The 23,053-nt window shown below is 41.9% G+C and overlaps 1 long non-coding RNA gene across 1 annotated transcript in view; it reads left to right on the forward strand.

Annotated features, from left to right (window-relative positions):
* Positions 1-22,745, forward strand: part of LOC119565405 — a 65,148-nt gene extending 42,403 nt beyond the window's left edge. The window contains exons 3-5 of the long non-coding RNA XR_006289027.1: positions 2,632-2,723; positions 16,483-17,644; positions 20,190-22,745. This is a non-coding gene — a long non-coding RNA (uncharacterized LOC119565405). The remainder of the gene's footprint in view (positions 1-2,631; positions 2,724-16,482; positions 17,645-20,189) is intronic.
* The last annotated feature ends 308 nt before the right edge of the window (positions 22,746-23,053 follow it).

A 23,053-nucleotide genomic window follows, 5' to 3' on the forward strand; every position in this document is an offset into this window, starting at 1 on the left:
TCCTTGTGTTTCCTGAATGGGGAGTTTTCTTGTGTGCCTATTTTGCTAATCCTTGTAGAGGCTGGGCACAATCTATCCCAAACTCCTTTATGCTCTCGAATAAAACTGAAACTAAAATCCAGTAGAAAGACAATGAGGTCTTTAGGATAGAAAGGATAAGATAAAAATATATAGAGCCAGATCCTTTGCTGGTGTAAACTGGTGCAGCTCCATGAATACCAATGGATTCAGTTATTCAACTGAAGTACACGGAAATACTTTAGTTTAACCGGCTGAGGATCTGATTCATGATTTTGTTTTCCAAGCAGAAGGATTAGCTAGTGGCATTTCTTTATTACCACTGTCATTGTTCTTGATGTTTCTTCTACTTTGGCTATTTTCATAAAACACTATAAATGTTTTTAAATGAACCTCTTTTAAACATTACACTGTGCATTAGGGCTCATGAACACATAGGATCTGTTAACGATTCAAATTCCTTTTAAAAATTAATCTCACTAATCTAGTTATAAAATAATCCTCTACAGATAATTATAATGGCTTTATGCATGTACACATATATATTCAGTTCCTTAAATATACAGGGTGGGATAATTAGACATAAATTGATACATAAAGAATCAGGTTAATAAATAGTTAAGGAAATTGGGTCCACATCCTGCATATGCATTCTACCTGCACTTAGGGTATTGGTGTTACTTTGAACTGGTACTGATGTAAGCAGAATTTAGCTCATGGTAAGGTAAATTCTTTGATGATAAAATATCTGTAGCATGTGGCATCCAGAGAAAAGGATCTTTTCCATTGTTATAACAAGCCATTCTCCAAATGAAATTGAAACAGGGAGATAATCAGAAGGCAGAACACAGCTGTGTTTAGTAAATGGATAATCCAAGAAGGAAGCTGTTTACTTGAATTCTCATCCTATTGTCCTATAAAAAATTATCCCAACCAGCTGACAATCTCGACATTTGGCTTCTGAGTACAGAAATCAAGGAAAAGGGGAAAAAAGAAAATGGAAAGATTTGTCACTACAAAATTACTACTATATCTCAGAGAAAAATGGAGGATGCTAAGAAACAATTTATTTTCTCAACTTATGTTTCAATTTTTTTAAAAAGACAGCTTATTAGCTTTATTCATCAGTACTGCTTGTTATTTGAGCAAGGTCAAAATATATCACATGTGGTTTTATTCACCTTTAAAATATACACTTTTTCATACCAGTGAATGTAACTCCAGAAATTTAGAGACTTATGGCACTGATTATCTTTGTCCTGGTTATTCTACACAATGAACAAGTGGATAATGATAATACCAGTCTTATCCCTTCTGCAAATCCCTCTCAACATATTGTTATTCAAACTGGAAATGCGCTGCCTTCTACCTATAAGGTTTTCCGTTAAAAGATCTAGGGCTAAATGTCCCCAAATCCATAAGCAGTTGTGTGTACAGACCAGAATCTGTGAGTGTGCTTGTTTCCCCTTCGGTTTTCAAAAAGCAACCCAAAATGTTCAGAAATAAGGAGATGCATCTGCCAGAAAACATGGATGAAATCGGTGGGGGAGGGGAATCAAAAGAGAAATGTGCGGAGCTCTGAACATTTGTTATGTGGCCAGTAGCTGTTTGTGCCACTGACATTGTAAAGCATGTGGATGTATAGGACTAGGTGGGTCAGATAGAAATAGGGGCCCCAATATGGGGTAGCAAGATTTAGTCACAGAAGACTTTACAGCTGTTATGCACATGTTCTATATAATATTACTGGTTCTGTTCCATCCTGAGTATCTGAACACCATACTGTCATTACCATGCCTTCCTGTAGTGCATTAACCAATATGACTAACATCGGCCATGGAGAGAAATGAGAGATGAGATCAAATTTCACATGACAGATGTTAGTTACATGGCTTATAGCGGCGGCGCTCATATACTGCAGCGGAAAGAGCAGTACAAGGATACTATAAGTAGAAGTTACCTGATGTTATCCTCTTGGCTCTCCCCAGGGAGCATCTTCTTTCACTGCCAATAGTAAGATGGAGTCTGGACCCCCACTGAATAGAGAACGAGTAGAAGGTAGACTTGTAAGGAAAGATAGGCAAAAGAGCTGAGCCTGACTTGTCATCTGTCCTGGTCCCTTTCCTTTCTACCCTCCCTGAGACCTGCCCACATTCAGTAGGTTGCTCTCAGTTCCACTGCTTGGTAGAAAAGTATCAACTGACACAACATAGCAAACACGCACATGCAGGGCAGTTACCAAAACTGTGATGATTTGTATTAAACAGCAAGGAGCACAGCAAAAGCAATGGGACATCCTTTTCTGTTGACTGGTTTTAGGCTGGCCATCTGGCTGATTCATCTCCCTACCAGCTACTATCATTGGGGTTTAAGATTGCCCAAAATAAAAACCAACAAGGGAGTGTAGGAGTAAAACTCAGGTATGTTTATTAGAAACAAGATAAGTAAAAGGGGTATGCTATAAAGGACTCCCAACACAGGTAAGCAAGGTAAACAGGTAAAGGTGACACTATAACTATACTGACTGTGACCAAAAAGGGTTTACTCCCTTCCCAAGGTGGGTCCCAGATAAGGGGTATGGAAGACTTAAAAGGTCTCTACCATTTCTTGCAGCTTGTGTCTGGAGCCTCCCGACCTCACAACACAGATCAGGTCCGGAACCGACCAGCTAACTCAGCAGGGTGAGGAGTGGACCTCAGCAACAGGTAGATGGTAACTCTGCTTGATGCAGGTGATTCTTCTTTCTTCTTCCCTGCGTCGTCGTGGGTGCAAGTAAGATCCAGGTGAGAGGGTGGCAGCTAGCAGTGTGTTAAACCCTCCCACAACCCTAAGGCGTGGTGCTCTGGCTTACACATCTGAGTAGAACACACTGCTGTGGTCCACTCAGCTGGGCAGCAGCTTCCCTCTGATGTGCTAACCTTTATATGCCCTGCTGTTACTGTGCAAATCACATGTCACATGGTTGCCCGGTTGCCCGCCTTTCGGTAGAAAGGGCAGGAAACTATACCGGAGGAGGGGGAAGAAGGCCAGCCAAGATGGATTCCTAGTTCTTGTTGCAAGAAATTCAAGACGGCATGTGGGCATTAATGCCAAAACAGAAATTCAGAAAATTCTCCCCCTACATTTCCATAGGATGATGTGGAAGGTCATGAATGGAGTGAACCAGGAGTGGGTCATCAAAAGAGCCATGTTATTCATAGGGCAGGGAATTGTGCAGTAGTCCTGTGCTCTAGCTGTTGGCAATGGATTTCACCTGCCGACTTCCTCTGCACTCACCCATACAGAACCCAATTACTAGGGCTGTATTTAGGTGGTGTGTATTTCACCTAGAGAAGGGAAGAGTCCAAGAGAAGAAGAACAGGAGAGAATCCATGTGGCAAACCTGTATCTCAGGCAACTTCATCAACCTCACGTATATGGTACTTTGATGCTGCAATGAAAAACAAAACCACAGACAGCGTACAACATAGAGACAAACATTATAACACCTCTCCTTCTCTCCCCACCAAGTAAGAGAATACCATATGCTGGACCAGTGGCTAGGGACCTAGTCTGGGAGTCCTTAGACCTAGGTTTTAATTCTGGGTCTATTACTAATAGGGTGTCCAGACAGCAAGTGTGAAAAATCAGGACAGGGGGTGGGGGGTCATAGGAGCCTATATAAGAAAAATACCCCAAAATCGGGACTGTCCCTATAAAATCAGGACATCTGGTCACCCTAACTACTAATCTGCTGTGTAACTCTATATGAGTCACTCTGCCTCTCTTTCACCTCCTGCCCATTGCCTGTCTTCACTGTAAACGCTTCATAGCAGGGACTGTTTCTCACTGTGTATAGCAGAATGGGGCCCTGATCCTGGTTGGGGTCTTTAAATATGGCTGTAATATAAATTAATGTACAATAATCATTTTCCAGTCCTAGACACAATCTCACTCTCATCGTTAAAACTTGGTTTTAACGTATGATGCTAATTGCCATCAAAATTGGACCGATATTATGTGAAAGTTAAAATGCCAGGCACTAGTTTCTACTTGCAGGTGAATAACAGTGTTGCCTATTCTCCATCCAATAATCCAATCTCCTAATTACCTGCAGGTCAGGGGCCTGATTCTTCTCTTATTCAAACTAGTTTTATACCAGTCAGATTTCATCGATGGAAGTGGAGTTATTCCTGTTTGACTCTGGTTTAAGTGAGAGGTGGAGAAGGTTCCCAGTGTTCAGGAGCTAGGCAATTAGTCTGGAACAGCGCTTCTCAAACTGTGGGTCGGGACCCCAAAGTGGGTCACGACCCCCTTTGAATGGGGTTGCCAGGGCTGGTTTAAACTTGCTGGGACCTGGGGCTGAAGTCCGAGCCCCACTGCCCAGGGCCGAAGCCAAAGCCTGAGGGCTTCAACCCTGGGCTGCAGGGCTCAGGTTGCAGGCCCGCTGCCTGGGGCTGAAGCCCTTGATCTTCAGCTTTGGCCCCGCTGTCCAGAGTGGTGGGACTCGGGCTTTTCCCCCCGCCACCTGGGGCAGTGGGGCATGGGTGGACTCAGGCTTCGGTCCCCGCTTCTGGGGTCGTGAAGTAATTTTTGCTGGCAGAAGGGAGTCGCAGTGTGACGAAGTTTGAGAACCCTGGTTTGGAACAAACATGTTGCCTTGGTGGCACTGCAGTGCAGAAGGCCTGGTGTTTGCTCAATGAAATTAGAATGATACAGTAGTTTGGCTTGGCAGAGACTTCTAGAGGGTCAGCTAGCCTGTGAACCTGCAACATGGCAGGATATGACACTGGTCTCCCATAGTCTGTGTGGAAAAGCTGCATGAGAAAGGGATGTGGGGAAGTGTGGCAGAGTGCCTCTCTTTGCACAGAGCCAAGAAGTACAGTGGTGGTACTTAAAAACTTGTCATTTGCTTTAGATAATTAAATAAGATTTGCATTTGCAGAAGTTAGCCTCAGTACCTGCAATATTCAAAGTACTGTAAGGAACATTCTGGCTCATTAGTGGGAACGGTTACCACCCAGATCAGTAGTCAGCCAGTAGGTTGGTCCATAATCCCTCTAGCACAGGAAAGGTAGGTGTTGCCAGAGGTGAGAGGGATCTCGCACAGGAAGTAAGTAGCTAGAGGATATGTGGGTGGGCAGAAGCAGAAGGTGAAAGGGAGCAGTCTGGGAGCTGATTGTGGAGAGAAGGCTGAGCAGCTTGGGAGCTGGGTCTGAAAGGCTGAGAGCTGGGCTGCAACACTTGGGAGCAGCATGTAGTTGGGGAGAAGCTAGGAGAGGTGGAGACATGTGAAAATGGATTCAAACAAGATGAACAAAAGAACTGAACTCTGGCCAGGGGATCTGTGCAGGCCAGTGCATGATTTTCTCACGGAAAGAGTATCCCTGACACTTGGCTTGAGCAGCCCCACCTTTAGGGTCTGGGTTGGAAACTGTAATTTAGTTTGTTTACAGAAACTCTTAGAGAAATTGTAACTGGGATAATTGCTCTTTTCTTTCTGAAAGCCCTAGTAAAGGAGTCCTTTGTTTTGTCACCAGAACCTATGAGTATCTATGGGAACCCCCTGAGGTTGAGAATCTGAAGAGCCTTCTACTTGGTGCACCCCCAGCATTTCCCTGTAAGCATGTTGTACACTCAGCACAAGAGGATTGTTTAAGCCAGCATGCACAGTGACTCCCTGCAGTGGGGCCGGTTATGGTACTTTCTGCAGTAACACAGGAAAGTGCAAGACAATGCTGCAGATAGTGAAGTAATGGTATCTATTTGTCTTAGGTAAAATTGCAAGTTGTCAGTACCTCCACCTCCATTAATGTTCTTCCAAGAGAAGCAGAGCTTGAAAAATGTGTTAAACATTTTTTGCTGCACTGTAAAATGTCTTAGCTCCCATTTAATTTTCTTCATGATTATTTACAATAAAGCAACTTTCATCTGCCCATAAATCCTTACCTGGTACATTCTTCTTCCAAATTGCTTTATTAATCCTTAGTTATTATTAATTAGAAATGGCACAAACAGCACAATCATTTCCTTAACTCTGTCTGACAGCTGGGCTTTAGTAGAGTACAAAGCGTGACTTTGGTTACTGGAATTTATTTTTCTCTTGCATTAACTATGTCGCATGGCAGTGCTAGCCATGAAAAGGAGAAAATATTTTCAATGTGTCATTTTTAACTGTAGAGACAATGCTTTATTATAACTGTAATGGATCAGGATCCATGGTCGGTGCTTAAATAATGCAGACAGTCAAAACAGCTTTGTCTTCACAATTACTCAGCTTTTCCTCTTCACATTCTCTTCCTTCGCTATCAGTTTGCTCCTCTGCTGCAGACTAAATTGGTCCTTCTCCGCTGATATATGTTGCAGCACCCACTGCTTAGACCATGTGTGACACAAATCAAACCATTTCCCTGCACTGGCTATTGATCTGGCAGGATGTGCACACTTAACACTGCAAGATCTTGGATAATTGCTTAGTTCAGAGAGAACCCTCTCTTTCTCTTGACTGGTTCTCTTGATCATGTTCAGTGCACTTACTAACAATGCTCAGCCTGCTTCATTTTAGTCATCTGCCTTGGGTCTAGCTGCTGATCTGAAGGGCATGCAAATAACTAGTGAGGATTAATGATGTGGAGTAGCTTTTCGCTGCTGTGTCTTAATTGTAACTTGACCCTGTAGAAATGGTGATAATACTATAGGAAACTATATTTGAAATCTTTGCATCGGAACTGGAGTCCCGATTGAACTTCTGTGGGCATCCTTTTTCCTCTGAACAACACCTTGTTTTTATTACTTCTAATGATCAGCTTCGTCTGATCAGTTAGTTAGTGGTGTGAAAATTTAACTGGTTTGCCGACCCTCACTACTTACTTCTACTCTCACACCTGTCATAAATCATGCTTCAAAACACAGAACAATTATAGGATTCCAATGTTGTTCTCTGTCCAAATTCTTCATAAAGCTAGGCACAGAGATTTGAAAATGCCACCACTTTCTGAAGCAAAGAATATGTTTTATAATTGGATCTTGGCTTTTCCTAACACAGTTTGGACAAGGGATATCAAATTGTACTAAAATATAGAAAGCTGTTAATTAGAAATGAAAATGAAAGAAATATGACCCAAGAATTAAGAGAATGCTCTAATGAAAGAGTTCTACTAGAATGTTCTAAAAAGAGGTTTGTTCTAATGGAATCTTCTTGATCATTCAGAATAGTGAATACTGAGGGAATGGAAAGCATCATGGGCAGCGGGCGAACACCCTCTGTGGGGAGGCTAGCCCCGGCCCCGCCGATTCTGTCCAAGGACCCACTCCACACCTGCCAGAGCTCCAAGCGCCTCCTGCGGCCAGAGCCCTGAGCTTCCTCCTGGCTGGAGCCACGAGCCCCCTTCTCCATGGCCGGAGGAGTCCTGGATGGCCTGTCCCAGCCACCCCAACTGGCCCAAGCCACCCCAGCTGGCCCTAGCTGCCCAAGCTGTGCTGGCTGGCCCAACCACCGGGCCGGACCAACCCGCTGGATCAACCCCAAGGCCTGTCCAAGCACCGGCCCGAGCCTCCCCTTGGCCTAGCCAGCCCCTGGCCGCTGGCTAGCCTGAACCCCGAGCTTCAGGCCACTGGCTGGAGCTGAGTCCCCGCCAGCTTTAGGGAAGAGAGGGGGTGAAAGTAGGGCCTTGGGGTGGAGCATGGACAGAGCTGTGGCCTGGGTTAGTGGAGGTTTAGCATCCCCTGGCCTTGGATACCTGCCGTCCATGGAAAGCATATGTTAGGAAAGGGCACATACAGTCGTGGGTAGATGGTCAAGCAGCACACGAAGTAGATGCAGATAAAGGACATGTGGGAAGATTAGGAGAACAAGGAAGAGAAAAAGAGATGTGGGAGAGAGTGGTGTGGTCTAGTGGTCTGAGCATATGATGGAAAACCATGAACTTAGGTTTTCTAGCCTGTATTCTTTCAAAATATTGCAAAATAATATTTGTGAATATTTTATTTAATGATTTTCTCCCTCCTCATTGATTAATGCATAACATTCCCTGTATCTGACCAGGAAGTATGGTTTCATGGTTTAAATTGGGTTTAGGAGTAGAATCTTTTTGGGTGAAACATTTGTCGCTCAAAAATGCATACTGAAGTTGGCTGTAGCATTTTGTGAATTTCTGTCAAATTTGCCAAATTATTTTGGTTGAAAAAAAATTAGAAAAAGTCAAAATTACTTTTTGATTTGAAGTTTCCTTCAATTTTATTTTTTTTAAAAAGGTAAAAAACCCTCAAAAATTAAACAAAACATTTCATTTTGGATTGGGTAAAATGTTAGTTTGACCCAAAATGAACCTTTTTTTTAACTTGTTTGTTTTGCTAAAAAAATGTGTTTCAGGTCTATCTGAAGCAAAAATGTTTTTCAGTGTCGTGCCTTGGCCACCAAAGTGAAAAATTGGTTCTTTGCATAACTCTACTCAACAGATCTCATCTCTACCCCAAACTTCCTGTGTGATGATTGGTAAATTGCTTAACTCAGAGCTTAAGCTTTGTGTCCCTAAAAGATGGACTCTAATACTTCCATAGCTCTGTTGGGTGGCTTGAAGATAAATTAATTAATGCTTCTGAGGTGTTCAAATGCTAAGGTCAGGGAGCCTGTGTAAGTACATCGACCAATAGCCCAGTTCTTTAAATATGCGATTACGATCCATCAAATAACTTATTTATGATCTTTTAAAAATTGGCATTTAATTCATTCACTAATAAATCTGTCACTCTTTGGTCAGATCTACCTCTGTGGTTTTGGGCAAGTAATCTCCTTAAAACCTACCTCTTCTGTGAGCTCTACAAATCATTACTGTCTGGTCGTGATTAGGTAATTGGCATGCCAAGATTTCTATTTTTCTGCTACATTTGTTCAGTTTTTTACCTCTTCCTCCCAACCTCACTCACTCTGTTATCCATTTTGTCCATCTATTGTGTCCTGTCTGACCAGCGGATTGTGTGTTCTCTGAGGCAGGGACTGTATTCTTTGTTATTTGTGTATACAACACTTAGCACAATGGGGCCCTGACCCATGACTGGGATTTTAGGTGCTAATTTAACACAAATAAATAATAATAACAATAAATAATACTAATACATATAATAACCTCTATAGCCCCATTTCTCTCTCTCTAAAATGGGGCCAACAAGATTTGCCCACATCTCAGGTTGGGTTTGTGAAGATTAAATAGATAATGCTAGTAAAGTGACTTGAAACTGTTCATAAAATTCCCTTTCAATACATGATGGAACTCAGTAGAAGATTTTGCAAACTGGGAATGAGTCTCACATTTTCAGCCAATTACCACTGAGACAACAGTTGGAAACAGTTTTTTTTCCCCCTTGTATTATTAAATCCACCTCCAGCTACATAGAGAAGAGTATCTTCTTTCTACATACAGCATTATATTGCACACTGTCAACTGCCAGAAACACTTAACTTCATGCTGAAAATGTTTTATTTCTACACAGTTCCCCTTTTGGAATGTGCTGTTGTTAAAAGAAAGGACAACTAAGGCAGTTGAAGGTTACACTTGCACGGCACCACAAAATCTGGAATCTTTTCAATTATAAATATTGAATTCTATGAAACAGCTGCAACACTTTTCGGAATTCTTTGTTTTTGACTGCTTTCCCTTCATGCCTTGAGCAACCAAAAGGATTAATTCCGGGTAGTTATTTAAATATAGTAACTCGCTAAAAATCCTCTGTCAAGATCAGAGAAAAGGGATTAGGATTAAACTGCTCTAATCAGAATTTTTTTTTCCCTTATAGAGACTCCTGTATTTCAAGAAACAAGAATTAACACTGTAGGGATGGCAGCATTGTGTTATATTTTTATCAGTGCCAACAAATGTTTTCCTTTTAAAATATAGGCAAAGATTTATCTACAACTTTTGTTTATAGGTGCCATGCAGATGACTAAGAATGGCACTAAATAGCTCACTTCCAAAACCATCTGTGTTCATCTTTTACCAGCATGTAGAACAGGACTGTCTTTCACTCTGTTTGTATAGTGACTAGCACAGGGTGGCTCCCAATCTCAGTCGGATTCTACCCAACCCACCTTCCTTAGGTGCCCTCATAATTCAAATCATTAATAAAAATAATATTTTCTGGTCACTCATAGGTGCAACCCTTATGTGGCAGATGAGGTTCAGTACTTTTTAAAGGATGATCATATCTGCAAATGGTTCCTTAAAACCACAGTCACCCTTTGGATACTGATTGGTTAAAAATATTTCATATTGTATCTTTTACTCCTGAAAAATGGATTCAGGTGGAGCTATTCTGATAGAATAATTGTTGTTGTATTCAAATCATAGACAGACATTTAGATAACCTGCATGTGTGTATGAAAACTGGGACTCACTAAAAACAAATTCTGTTTTGTGAAAAAAATCAAGTTTTAAAGTGTTTTCACATCAGAGTCAATTTTTTTGAGGTGTGTGAGAAAAAACATGATGGAGAGAGTAAGCTTCCCCTGAATAGCCAATAGCCCAATGGTTGGAGTATTCATGGGGGGTGGAGGACACCCAGGTACAAATTGCTGCTCTTTCTGATTTGGAGTAGGGACTCGAACCTTGGTCTCCCACCTCACAGGTGAAGGGGCTATTCCAGGTACTCTGTAGTTCTGACCAGAAATAACCATTGGGCTACACTATACTCTTTGGTTTTGACCCAAAATCCCATCTGTTGGATTCCCTTTGAGACCTTTTCCATTCAGCTTTTCCAGAACACCTGGCCAGGTTCTGGGAGAACACTCCATCGAGTTCTCCTGGACCCCCAAAAACTCACTTCAACTCTAGCTCATCACTCAGGTTACTTTATTGGGCATGTAACGGCACTTTGCCCACACTGGGTAGGCCCAGACGAGGGGGTTTAGGTACAGGGTGACACCAGAATTCCAATTCACATTGCTCACCACACAGTTTATATACACCTTTCGAGCTATACTTCTTACATGTAAATCCCAATCATGTTGCAGTCTGTGTAAAGCAAGCTTATCAATTCAGAGTGTTTCTCCCTACTTTGTTTACTATGAAAATACCCACAATAGTTAGTTTCTGCCTCCCTTATTTAGTATAAACATATGCTCAATAGTTAGTTGTTTCAGCGGTTACTCGTTCAGGCCTGCCTACGTCAACTAAGCCAGCTCTACACCAGTGTGAACCCAAGGAACCTTCCCAAGGGAACTGTTTTTGAAACCGATATGTTTCTGTGAAAAGTTTTGGTTTTGACAAATCAGCATTTTCTGAGGAAAGACATTTAGTTGGAAAATTCCTGTCCAGCTCTAGTGAAAATAGATCTTTTGATGAAGGATAATGTAGACTCATTGGGCTAGGTCATGGCAGATACGCCACACCACTTCAGGAGGAGCATGGAGAGATTGCTCCTCAGGCAGGCTGGAGCATGTTAGGCACACACAGATTGTGTGGGCAGAATATTTTGCCTATGCTGCCCGACCCTGCCAATGCAGCATTGGGTGCACAATGTTATTATAGACCGGGAAAAAATGGTCAGTGTTCTGTTAAATTTCACCTGTTCTTTCTGCTGTTTTTTAGTGGCTCATTCTGTGACTATGGCTCCTTATGCCATTATGACCAGTGGAGACAACATTATGACAGAAACCTTGGATTAGCACTGAAAAGAAAACTGCTATGTTCAGTTAAACCGCATAGCATCTTCTTTTTATAATATATTTCTCATTTTAATGTAATTTTTAATTCATACTTGTTTTTTCAGCTTTTATAAGCTGTTTATTACATTCTGGCTACTTTTTTCTCCTTTATCCTTTTTCTTGGATCTACTTTAGCACTTTCCATATGTTTTAGATGCTAGTTTGAACATTTTTTGAGCATGTTTTAGATGCTGCTATGAACATTTATTACAGATAGGCTCAAGGGGGTGGGTTTCAGTATTACTTCTGATAATCCCTCAAACGTCATGTTTTGGTTTTAAAAGATACAAATCTAAAAGCACCCCTGACTTTGTTTGGTAGATCTGTAGGAATACCGAGTATTTTATACTTTCTGGGCTAGAGTCTCAGCTATGCTGATTTACACCAGTTGAGAAGCCGACTTTTTAAATTTAACCCGATCAGTCATGCCAGACTCAAACTAAAATAACTTTCCTTTTCTCCTGTAAATAATTCTCACCTTGTTTCTACGAATATGAGGGAAAATAAAAACCAAACAAACATGCAAATGCTACTGTCAGCATCATCACAATACAGATAGACTTGTGCAAATTTTTACCACTAGGTGTTGCCCATATAGATAGAGGAGCACGCAAAATTCATCCCATAACATTGCCTAGAGGACTGTATGATAGCAGCATGCAAAATTCCACCCCTCTTTTGCCCAAATGGCCATAGCAGCATGGGGGGAATGACTAACCTTTGAAGTGTTGTGGGAATACCTCCAAATCTAGTATCACAGCTCCTCTGGTTTAAGGCTCCTGGGCTTCCATTCTTTGTAGAGGGAGAAAATAGGAGGCAATGAGTGACGGAAAATTTTTCCTCCATGCCTTAATGCAGTGAGTTCTCAACAGGGAGATTAGAGATGATTTAGAATTTAAGCTCTTTGGGGCAAGGACTGTCTCTCACTATATGTTTGCTTAGCATAATGGGGCTCTGATCATGCTTGGATCCTTTACTGTAATAATCATCATAATAAATATAATATGGTCACAGATTGCTCCATTGCTGGCGTTGCAGGGGCTTGATAGTTGGGGAGAGTTCACATTGCAAGGTGACCAACCCTTGCCTGATCCTTGCTTTCCTAATGCCTCCCTGCTCTGTTCCCTCTATACCAGAAGGCATAAAAGGAGCCAAGTCCTCCTCTTTGGGACTGGGGCTCAAACATCTCCCTCACTTTCCTCTTCCTGCAACATTGTGTGTGGGGTGAGGCTAATCTATGCCAGCATCCTGTGTGAGGAATACCTAGGATATAGTGGAGCTATTTTTGAATATCTTTGACGTTACTGAGTGAGTCATAACCCACCAGTGATGATCTGCTTCCTGGACACAATTCTGTCAACAGAGGAGAGATTCAGGAAAGGTTGGATTCTCTTCTGGTTCAACTGTCAGTGCCTGGTGCATATCACTAATAGGAAGCCAGGTAAATCTCCCAGGCTCATGAGGCTTAAGTATGCAGTTTTACTGACTTACCTCAAAGTTAACATTATTTTAATGCTGAGCACATCCTGGGTATTAACAAAGACTTTGTTTCATTCTTGGACGGACAGATGTCTGAGCCTTAGTGTCGTTTGCCTGGAGCCAGGTGGAATCCTGCCAAGATGCCACTAGTCCTGTGTAGCCTTGACACCTGCCTGCTCTTATGCTGTCAGAAACATCAGCAGCTCACAGGACTTTGAGAACTTACATTGCTGGGTTTTCTGACTTCTTGTCATTCTGTTCTGTCCCTGATGTGGCCTGTGCCTGAGGAGTAGGTTTCTTTTTTTCTAGAGTGCTGGTATAACCAGGGATCTCCCCATCAATGGTGTTCAAGTGCTTTGCTGATGTCTCATTTTGGGACCAAATGATGTATTTTCCCAAACCTGGCAGTCTTTTTGGTGTGCAGACTTCTGCAGGGTTTGGCAGGATCTGAAGTCTTCATATGGATCAGTGTCTACCAATTACTGTACAGGCTGATGGTCTTTGCTTATAGCTTTTCAGAATACTGATGGCTCTGAAAATTTGATCTTTTAAGGTAGCATTAGCAGTAGCCTTCTTTGGAGTTTTTTGGGTTTGAAAACATGTAGCTTTGTCCCTGTTCTGCAACCTGGCTTTGTGACTGAAGAGGTGGGTAGGTGGTCCAAAATAGTATGTGGGGAGGCAGGAAACTGGATGTTTGTTTGGTTAAAGCTCTGCTCATTACCTTCCTACTTATTTATCCGTACCAATCATGCACATGGAGTATCAAGTTCATCAAGCTGTGCCCGAAGTGTTCAGGTATCATACCTTTAGCATCAGCATAGTCACTTCTCTGATCATGGTAGGGTTAGGGTCCCATACAATCCATCAGCACTCTGAATGTAAGTCCCTTCAATTTACACGGTGAGCCGATTGGGGTAGCAATAGGTCTGGGGGGCTGTACTCTTTCTTTTCTTTTGTCTTATTTGTTTATACCTGAGTTTTCTTCATCAGAGTGTGTGGACTGGTGGCCAGTGGAAGGAGTGGACTTTGTGGCAGAGAAAGACTAGCACTGAAATAAGGAAAGACCAGTTAATACTGTGCCTCTGCTCCCTAGAGTCAGGAGCTGGGTCTTCCCCAGACCCTAATTCTTCAGGGTAGGCTTCCTGGTTAAGGTTAAAAGGGAATGTAACTTGTATAGTCATTTCTTCACCCCTTCCTGGTTTGGTCTGAAATATTCCTAAAGTGTGTTTGGCAGGAAACCAACTGGCCAACTAGGATTGATGAAGTGAATAGGGAGGCAGCCACACAGGCAGTGAAGATGGGAGTGATCATCTAAAGCTGTGACAGTTTGTTTTGAGATGACAGTGTTCCCTCTGTGACACAGGTTTGAACAGGGTTTTTTTTTATTAGACATTCAGACTTGGGTATAGAAATTTCAGAATAGTTGGCAGGGTGCCTAGGGATCATCCAAGCTAATCATTAGCATTCCCTATGATAGGGGGCTCTGGGGCCATAAATAGCATACGCTGAGTCTAAGCAAAGAGTTCAGAGTATGTAAAGAGTGGTAGCATATGGGGTTGAACCTTTAATGCTTCATGCAAATTTAAAGCACCTTTTGTCAGAGCTTATGTTACTTATGTTGGCGCTACATTGGTCCTGTGCAGGAAAAATTCTTCCCTGATCCCTTGAAGCTCGCTAATAGCACCTTTATGCTGCTTGAGCACAAGATACGGGCCAGAATGGAGCCAGAATTGGCTTTCTAGGGTTTAGGTTGTACAGCACCACTGCAGTCCTTATTTAGGATAAAACTTCCAGTGAAATTAATGGGAGTTCTGTCTGAGTAAGGACGGTGGGATTTGGTTTCTGCCAGGCAATGGTTAACTGGTTTTCAGCTCCACCTACTGTATTTGTACCACCTTGAAGTGCTGTCAACAAAATTGCATATTTGTCTGTTATATGTTGTCAGTGATAGAAAACAGCCCAGTCAAGTATATTTTTATAACATTGTCATTTTGCAAGGAAATGCTCACCCTACATGTCAGGACAGATGACTGCTCAGCTCACCTCTGAACCCGTGACTAGCAGAGTATTCTAGTGTAACTGCTACAGAAACTGCCTGTCAGGAAAGAGGCAAAGACTCACTGATCTAGCAAACTGCTTACAGTAAGTTAAGTGTCTGTACTACTAACCATTCTGCTCACAAACCCAAGGGCAAACTGAGTGTCCCATCACTTATAGTTACAGAAGAAATATGTATTTAGTTGTATCAGTAGTTCAGCTGCAGTGAAGCTTTTAAACAAATGTGTTTATAGTTTTATAACAAATGAGATTTGAACCATAAATATGATAGATGCCCTGGAACAATACCAGCTTACAACACTGACCTCAAAACCACAAACTAAAGGGATTAGCCAGAGTTAGCACCTCTGGCAATATACTCAGCACATTCAATCCCCAAAGGAGCCAATAGGGGTGAAGGATATGGAGGCCCCCATAGGAGATCCTCAGCTCCTTGCAGGACGAGGTCTTAAAGTGACAAATGTTGCTTAGATCAAACCTTAAAACTTATAGCACACACTTTCCCTGCTGTCTTCATGGCAAAACTTTCTTGTCACATTCTCATGAAGAAAGAAAAAAAGAAAAGAAAGAAAGGTTAATGAAGAAACATAATTTATATTAAAACCTTTTCAACTTGTGGTGGTCTCTTGTAACCTGAAGTTTGCATCCTTTTCCTTCGTGCATTAAAGAAAAGAAAAGAAAAATAATGACAGCAAACAGGAATTTTTTTATTTGTACTTTTGTGTGAATTGGCACAGGAAGTATGATGAAGTTAAAATGCAGAGGTTAATTGAAAAATGAGATAAACAAAGCCCCTTGAAGGTCTCAGAATAATTTTGCCTGGCAGCATTGACAGCCGACTACCAGCAGGCACTAAAATCTACTCCAAACTGTTGGAGATAAAAAATTAAAAAAAAAAAAAAAAAAAAAGGAAAAAAAAACCCAACACCCCCTAAAGTTAATTGTCTTTCTGTTCCTTCCACCTCATTTCAGCCCAATTATAACTGGGAAAAGTCATTCTGTCTAATTTGCATTAATGTACCTCCCTGGAAAAAATAGCTTAGCCGGTGAATTTGATCTTTTTGTAGTTTATTATGGACATATTTAAAATAAAAAGGAAACCCAGCAGAGCAAATTGCTTTGGAAAATTCATTGATAACGATCTTGATTTCCCCTCATTCCCCGTCCCAATTTTTCTTCTGCCACAGAAAATTCCAAGATTCAGTGTTAGACAAGAGTATTTTTCTTCAATATACATTCTTTAATCACAGGATAAAAGATATGGAAATACCTGTTGGAACTCCACTGCACCAGGTCTGGCTAACCACGAGTACTGATTAAGAAAGAAGAAAATGTTCTGTGAATTGTGACATCTGTAACTCTTTCACTGTACTTATGTGTTCTTCACAGTAGCCTTTATAAAAACTCCATAAATCCTCCATTGTTTTGTGTTATTGGAAATAAGTCAAATGCCAGTTCAGCTTCAAATACTGTAAACATTTTAGTGGTGTAAAAGAACTCAAATGATCAGAGAAACCTTAAGTATTTTTGTCTTTAGCTCCCTGTATAAAAGCAATGTAGTGTTTTCACAGAAGTGTTTCCATTCATGTTTTAATAAACATGTCCAAGGCGCTCCCTTGTCATTGAACCCATTTTACATCTCTTTTCTTATAGAGACAGTGGAGAAAAATAATGTGTTATGCTCTAAATGGTCAGTACATGCACTTGGGCTGCCTCTGCTCAGTGCCATTTATATTAATAGGTACGATTATCCACGCAGGCCTTTGTTTTCAATGCACTGTTTATAGTCCCCATTTGTGCATCTTTCTGGAGTTAAAGTGTTTATAACGATATGGAGCAGCTGGTCACAAACTATTGTTTCTCATTAAAAAGACATGTTTCCTGAGCTTTTGGGGATTCTTTATGCTAAATAGTACATACTGTTGACATTTTGCCCTTTCTGTTTTCCTTTAGTTCTTTGCTACTGAATATTGATGGTTCAGGATTAAGCTACCAAGTTCTAAAACAAGACCTAGGAAGCTTGCCGAGACATAAAACCAAGGGCGTAGCCACTTTGGGTCATTAAAGATCCCGGGGCACTGTTTGCAAGAGAAAAGGGGTGTTACTCCTTGTGCTCCTGACCAATTCCAGCTAGAGTAGTTGCATTTTGTCCTCCTGACCTCTCTGTGTTTTCAGCTGGATAAATTATTGTTCATTTCTCCTCCTATCAAGCTGTTGTGTTGCTGGCCCAGAATGGCCACTGTGTTCTGCTCCAGATGTGGCTGCATTCCAGGGATGGGTGAGGTAACCCCTAAACTGATACATCGTGCAACACCTAGATACTTCTGTGGGACAGTGAAGGCCAATAAATAATGATGTACAAGAGTTGCTGTGGGAAGCTTGGCTCTAATGTGTGCTGGTCAGCATTACCAGGTGGGTGCTGCAGAATAATAATGTTTTTGGTTAATGAAAAGGAAACTTTTTATACTGGTTTAAAGCTATAATACTTGTGAAGTAATAGTCTTGATGGTTATCTAAGAACCTAACATGGCTGGTTCTTTCTCTCTCTCTTATAGGACTGTAAAACACACATATCTACATTAGAAAGCATCTTCTGTGTGAGTGACCATATTTCCCTAAACTGAAAATGGGACACCGGGAGTAGATATAGACCCACCTGTCCCAGTCCTTCTCCCTCTTATTTTTCCCATTTCATCCTCTCTGTCCCTCTCCCTGTCCCACTCTGCTCCTATTTCCCTCCTCCCCTGCCCTCTCCTCATCTCTCTGCATTGAGAGAATATGAGTTGCCAGGCATCGCCGCTCACCCAAGCCCCGCTGTGCATGACTGGCCTGAGCCTCCTAGTGTTGCCACTCACCTTAGCCGATGTCACGGACGCAGTGCTTAATTTGTGAAGGGTCTTGCCCGGGCTGAGTCCTGGCACCCCTAGGTTTGGCAGTTCATAGCCCTGGCACCTCTGGGCTCCTGGCCAGCAGCCACCGCTCTCTGGCTGCCCAGCTCTGAAGGCAGAACTGCCATCAGCAGCAGTGTAGAAGTGAGGGTGGCAATACACCATACCATGCCACCCTTATTTCCACGCTGCTGCTGGCAGTGATGCTGCCTTCATAGCTGGGCGCCTGGCCAGCCAGTGCTTAATTTGTGCCAGGGCTTGCCAGGCGGAGCCTGGCACCTCTTTCGTTACAGATTACGCAGTGCATGGACATCATGACTTTTTTGGCAAAACTGGGCATTTGTCCCGTATGCTCTTGCCCAGACATTCCTCTGTGCCCCCATAGGGCAAGAGCAAACAGGACAAATGCCCAGCTTTGCAAAACAGTCATGATGTCGTGGGCAGAGCTTAAAAAGGGGACTGTCCTGGTCAAAACGGGATGTATGGTCACCCTACTTCTGTGCAATTTGAAGGTGAAAGAAACACAGCTTTAATGGAACAGAGGACTTGTACAAGGGCTGTGCAGCAGCCAATAAGAATCAGTTGCTAGTTCACAATCTGGACATTATGAGGCTACACGCAAAAGCTGTTTGGAAGCTAAAGTTGATTCAGAATGCAGCAGCTTTCTTGAGAAGTGCATCTAGCTGTGAATGCATTACACCCATGTTCTGGGATCTGCATTGCCTCCTAGTCCATTTCTAGACAGAGTTTAAGGTATTGGGTTTGACCTATACATTCCTAAGATATAGACTAGACCTTGAGTAAAGGGCAGATAAATCATTGTTCATTTCTCCTTCTAAAGAGCTGCTGTGCTGCTGGCCCGGAATGGCCACTGCCTTCTGCCATGCTATCCCAGGAACAATCCTGGGAAGGAATTGTAACTCAAAGTCTCACTTCCGCTCCTGCTCCCCTCCTGCTCTGGGGGAAGGGAAGTAACTTCATTCCTTGAAAGAGTGCAGCTTACTTCTCCCCATCGCACCTGGCCTGCCACTCTGACCAGCAAGTAGGAGGCAGAAACAAAGCTCTGCTCATTCCTTGCCTCTCTCTACCCACTTTTATACAGAGTACTCAGCGATCAGAGGCACACCTCACTAGACTCCAACCCAAGACCTGAGTAGGATTAATTAGCTAAATGTGTATGTGTATGTGGTGGTGGTGTCAGAAGTGGTATCTGACTTGTATTGAGCAGGGCCCTGGGCCATATTCCCTTCCTTAACTGAGCATGACAAGTGACATATTAACAGGAGTGTTTGTATGTAAGACTGGGATGTAATTGTTCTGCCCTATTTGGCACCGGTGACGCCTCAGCTGGAGTACTGTGTCCAGTTTTGGGCACCGCTCTTTAAGAAAGATGTAAACAAATTGGAGAGAGTCCAGAGGAGAGCATAAAAAAAAAAGAAGTTTAGAAAACCTGACCTATGAGGAAAGGTTGAAAGATTTGGGGCATGTTTAATCTACAGAAGAGAAGGCTGAGGGGAAACTTGATAACAGTCTTCAAACATGTAAAAGATTGTTATAAAGGGGACAGTGATCAATTGTTCTCCAGGCCCACTGAGAATAGCACAAGGAATAATCAGTTTAGTTTGCAGCAAGAGAGATTTGGGTTTGATATTAGGAAAAACTTTCTAACAATAAAGGGTAGTTAAGCCCTGGAATGGGCTAGCTAGGGAGGTTATGGAATTCATGTCACTGGAGGTTTTAAAGAGCAGGTTAGACAAACACCTGTCAGGGGTGGTCTAGGTTTACTTGGTCCTTCCTCAACATGGGGTGGTGGGGGCTGGATTAAATGACCTCTCAAGGTCCCTTCCACCCTACATTTCTCTTGTGCTATGATCAAGCCCAACACACTTTGGGATATTCTTTCCCCCTGCTGTATTGCCACAGTTGTGGTAAGCAGAGGTACTTGAGCTGGAGCTCCTTCAGCTCATAAAGGAGGGAGTTGTTGGCAGGGAGTACTCCACAAGGGCTCCTCAACTCAAAGAATCCACTCCCTTCTTAATCCACAATGGTCTTAATTGTCTGGCCTTCAGAACATGCTGCAATTTCGTCTGGTTTCTGAGGAAGATTGAAGCACCTGGGTAATGAACTTGGACAATTTTTGGAGGAGGAGATTGGAATATTTTTCCAACCATGGCTTGTGTCATGCTGCCTGGAGTGGCTCATGACTATGAATGATTTCCTCAGGGAAGACACCCCAAACTCGAGGTATGTTCTATAATTAGATTTCACCAAGCCAGTATCAAATGTGAACTCCCAAAGTACTATGATAGTCTTATACTGGAGTCACAGACAGTCCCCTTATACACCCCAGGCTATCTTGCCATCCGGGCAAACTGGACTATGTCATAAACGGTCACTTACACCAAAAATCACAAATATTCCAGGTTACTCCCAATCCCAAGAGAACAGACACTCACCCAGGTTGATTTGTGTACTAGATCTCACATCCAAGACAACATTGGTAGCCAGTTCTAGAGTAAACCAACTGAAGGTTTATTAACTAAGAAAAAGGAATTATTAGGAGTTATTGAGAGGTTAAAGCAGGTAAAATATATGTACAGGTGAGTTACAGTCTATAATTCCAAATAGTAGCAGAGATGTAATAATCTGCCCATTTCACAAAAGTCTCTCAGAGCTACCAGAATAATTCTGGGAATCCCATCTTCTTGTTCAGTTATTCTGCTCTGTTAGAATCCAAACAGTGCAGAGATGAAGAAAGTTTCCCTTGTGTCCACACTTATAACTTCTTCTCACAGAAAACAAGCTGACAGAATCACCACCCACAAGCTGACAGGGTCACCACTCATGTGGGGAGTGAGGAATGCATTTAGAGTCTTTAATCTCTGATTATCACACACAAGGACCACTTGCCTTCAAATGTGAAAGAATAAGTACTTTCCTGTTAAAGATCTTCATTTGCATTCCACAAGGCTTCTTTCTCATTTGATGAGTTATTTAGCTACAGGGGTATACACAATGTAAATGTTTGCTAGTACATTATAACAGAATACAGATAAGTGAACACAATGCATATGCAGCATCCCATTAGTTTTCATGAAGTTTAAACACAAAGTCCATTCTTATACATTTAACTATCACTTTGATCTATATTAGTACACAAGAGAATTGGCCTGGCTTCCAGCTATGCATTTGTAAGTATTCAGTGAGACCTGGGGCTTTGGCACCTGGTCTGCCAGCATCAAAACTTGTTTACGGAATGCATTACTACCATAGGAGCTGAGTTATCTGCTGGAGTTATTCTCCTGAATGGATTTTAAAAAAATGGCAGGGTGCTTATAACCTGCGTTAGGCACTTTTGACATGTGTACAAATCAGAATTAATACGTGTCAATAAATTGAGGGACTTTGCTGTCATTATTATTTTAAATAAAGGACAACAAATGTCTTATGTTTGTAGAACTATTCAAAGTTCCCTCCCTTTTCATGATAAACATTTATCCTATGGGCACGTTTTAAATTAATGTTAAGTAACTGATTCATGTTAGAGTATTTGTATTGGAAGGATATTTGTTCTTTTAAGTATTCTGTTTTCCCACAGTTGGTCTCAGTTGCTGAAAATAACAATAGGTTAACCTTCTTCTATGAAAATTCAGTTTATTGAATCTAATTACATTTTTTTGTTGTTCTTTCCTCTTTGTTTTTTACCAACAATTAATATCAAGCTGGTTAACTAAGTTTTGAAAAAAAGCCTAATATTATTGGCATATTTAAGGCCATTTTCATTTAACCATCAGCTCAAACTATCACAGATGCACTAGCTACAGCCCTCTGGGCTGCCCTACCCAGAGCCCTGCCCAGCTCTGTCTTGCTCACGGGGTTTTCCACTGCATTGAGAACTTTCCATGACCCTATGCTGCTAGGTGAATATTACTCTTTATTAACTTTCCTTACCGAAGCCCAACTTCTGCTCTCATTTATTTCAGATTTGGGACACAGCGCGATCCATGGTTAGAGCAGTAGACTAAGACTGAAGAGAGCTAGAGTCTCTTCCTGGTTCTGCTACTGACATGTGACCTTGGACAAGTCATTTCACCTTCTTGTGCTTCTGTTTTCCCTTTGTCTACTTAGATCATAATCTTATTGAGGCAGGATTGTGTTTGTACAGTACTTAACACAATGGGACCCCAATCTTGGGTGGGATCTTCAGGGATCGTAATAATAATAATTTGGTCTGGAGTAACTGAGAGCAGAATGTCAAGTATCAGAGGGGTAGACGTGTTAGTAATTACACACTGTAAATGATCAACTATATTCTAATCATACATTGCATGTGTTTAACTGGATATAAAACAAATATATGTAAAATGTATTTCTGTGGGATAAATATAGAAAGTTTGTGCATTATGCCGAAGGGTGAGTGAAATTTGTAAGGTTGCTAAATCTCAGACAAGAATTTGTTGCTACCATTGCAATCTGCATAGTTTTGCACCCACCTACTTTGTGCTGAATGTGGATTTGACCAACTCTGAAATTCAAAATACTGAAATTCACTTGGTTGTTCTGTTTAAAAATAAAATTAAAGCTGTTTCTGAGGCCACATCCTCAGCCGAATATCTGAACAGAGTGAGACATTACAAATAAACAGATTTAAAAGTTAAACACTGGGAACCAGTGTCTAGTATTTCCTGTTTTTTAGAGTTCTACAATTTCCCTGTTGTGCTTGATGATACAACAGCATTTCCAGAACAACAGGCAAATTTTGAGCCCAGGTACATTGGCAGCTTTGTTGGTGGGAAGGTAGGAATACTCCCTGCCTGCTTGCAGAGCTGCTGAAGAGATGGAGGTGGAGGCTAATCTAGTACAATGCCTGGAGGGGCTTAGTGGGACTTGATACTTGCCTGGAAGGTGAAGAGTTGAATGATCCATACAACAG

Source organism: Chelonia mydas, chromosome 2, assembly GCF_015237465.2.
Source record: "Chelonia mydas isolate rCheMyd1 chromosome 2, rCheMyd1.pri.v2, whole genome shotgun sequence".
Lineage (NCBI taxonomy): Eukaryota > Metazoa > Chordata > Testudines > Cheloniidae > Chelonia > Chelonia mydas.